At 34.9% G+C, this 2444-nt stretch overlaps 1 long non-coding RNA gene across 1 annotated transcript; it reads right to left on the bottom strand.

Annotated features, from left to right (window-relative positions):
• Positions 1-235: 235 nt before the first annotated feature.
• Positions 236-1817, bottom strand: LOC306836129. Its single transcript, XR_013780737.1, has 3 exons — positions 1725-1817; positions 874-918; positions 236-781 (listed from the first exon to the last, which is right to left on the bottom strand). It is a non-coding gene; the product is annotated as an uncharacterized lncRNA (long non-coding RNA).
• Between the last annotated feature and the right edge of the window lie 627 nt (positions 1818-2444).

The following is a 2444-nucleotide window of genomic DNA, read 5'->3' as shown; positions in this document are numbered from 1 at the left end:
AGTGGTTCAGTATTTCAGAACAAAGAAACGTTAGATGCTCCACAGTTCAGGCTTAAAATCGCAAATTCTGTTTTTTTCGTTTTTGTTTTTTTCCCCAGACTTTTGAAATAAAATCTGATATAACAAAGGTTCCTTTTTGAAACAACTTTTCTTTTACTCATCTAACAAAAAAAAAACAAAATTTTTTGAAAAAAAAAAAAAATGTTATGTTATCATACAGTGGACAGTAAAACAAAAAGTTAATCTCATTTTCAATTTCATCTAAATCACAAAACAAACAAACTCGGTCTTCCTCTGGGATAGAGGAAACAGTCTCTACTGTACATGATGTGTTTCCATATTTATGTAAGGACATTTCCACCACTGCAGTGAATTTCTTCCAACAAACGTTATTCTTATTCTTCAGTCCATATCCCGCTGTGGCTGAATGAAGCAATAAATCCACCATCTTTCTGAATCATCTGAGACTTGCATCCCTGTATGTGTTGTTATTAAAAAAAAAACTGCTTCTGAAAATATTTGCTGCTCATATACTGTTTAGTACAGAGGCTGCTGCTGTCAACTTGTACATTACAAGTGCAGTGGGTGTGTTTGAGATGTGCCTTTAGAGGATATATGTTAAAATGCAGTAGTGTAAAGACAGTTAGAGAAAAAGGTATCCTGATACCCAAAAGGCCCTACATAACCACACAAGGTGTTTTCAGTATAACTGAGATTCAAAGTATTTTCGGGTGAAAGTAGTTTAGAGCCCTGCCGGGAGTCCACCCAGGTCCCTAACCTGCTGTTTACAAATTTCAAAGAATCAGAGCAGATGCTATAAAACATACAGGAAAGTTGGGGAGATGTCAATCAAGCAAATCTGTAAACACTCACCCAGTACTGACAGGAGTTCTAATCAACGGAAATAACTGGAAACACCTGCAGGGAGTATAGAGGCTTTAATTCTGACATCTGCAGGGTTTATTTACATGAATTGACATTCATCAAAACAAAGATAATTTCTAACTCTACTGTACCTCAGAAAAAGGCGGAAAAGATAGATTCACTTTAGTTCACAAAAAAAGACCAAAGCAATGAATACAACCAAAAAAAAGTGCATTAAATACACTATCTAAACAACATCAAACAATGAATGACCTTGACAAATGATTTGTTTTAACCTTTTTTGTCCTCCATACAGAAACATACACAGGATATTTCTTTAACCCTTTAAGCTATCAAGCCAAAGCATATTGCCATTGTGGGGTGTGCCCCAACAGGCTGCCAATTCAACAGCTATAATTTTGAAGCAAGAGAGGTTAATAGTTAAAAAATACACATTAACTATCCATTGTTTCTGAGGCATATTGTTACGCTTTTGGCAGTTTTGTACTTTTTTTATTTTTTATTGACATGCACATATTATAACTCCCTTACAGTTTACCTTTTATGTCCTCTGCGGTTGACAACAAAATGTAATTATTATGTTTCTGTGAACATGGACTCTCAGGTGACAGGCAAAGAACATTTTGTCTAGAAATGTGAAACGCTGAGCTTTCAAATGATGAGGTAATAAGTGAGTATTGTGTATTTGCAGAGGGCTAGTTGTTTCTTTTTAAGCATTGCTAAGGCCAGTATGAATTCTGTTGTCGTTGTATTAGGCCAAGTATTGTCAAGAGTGCATTGAAAATCGTAGAGGGGGAAAATTTATTTTTTTAAACTAAAAAGACTAAATTAAAACTTACTTTAATAGTAAATCCAAAGTCTGTAAAGAAAAACATCAGGAACCACAAGGAATTACGCTCAACAGGAAACATGAACAGATATCCCCACCAACAGAAGACAATGAACTGACAAAAGAGCAGAAGAAACACAGAGACTAAATAGACACAGAGGTAATCAACACAGGTGAGACTAATGAGACACAGGTGAGGACAATCAAGACAGGAGGATAACAGAGAGACAACACTGAGGACCAGAACTACAAAATAAAACAGGAAACACTTAAGACTGAACTAAGAAACACAAGAGAAACACCATGACAAAGTAATACAGGTAACACCAAACTAGGGAACATAAACACACGTAAAACAAGCAACACTAGGGATGAATTAGAACTCAAAACTCTGAAATAAAAACTAAAACAAAGAATAAATCATTACAAGTATATCCAGAAGAACTGCAAAAAGTAAAATATGATTCCCTTTTGATCTACTTTTTGGTAGAAAAAAATTCTATCATCTATCCAATAAAGAATTCTAAAATATGCCAACTTGTTAGACAATGTTTATGTTCTTGTTATGTTCTTGTTTTTTGGTTATTTTCTTTGTGCAGTTTCAATCCTCTAAAACGCTTTCTGATTTCTGTTACACCCGCCTGTTAGGAATCTGGTGATATACACTTTGATATTGTTGAAGAAAAACGTGCTAACGGGTGCCATAGGAGGAGTAGCCTATAGCTCATTT

The sequence above is a fragment of the Symphodus melops genome (genome assembly GCF_947650265.1).
Source record: "Symphodus melops genome assembly, chromosome: 15".
Classification (NCBI taxonomy): Eukaryota; Metazoa; Chordata; class Actinopteri; order Labriformes; family Labridae; genus Symphodus; species Symphodus melops.
The sequence above is the reverse complement of the archived record's forward strand: the minus strand, read 5'-3'. Positions and strand labels throughout refer to the sequence as shown.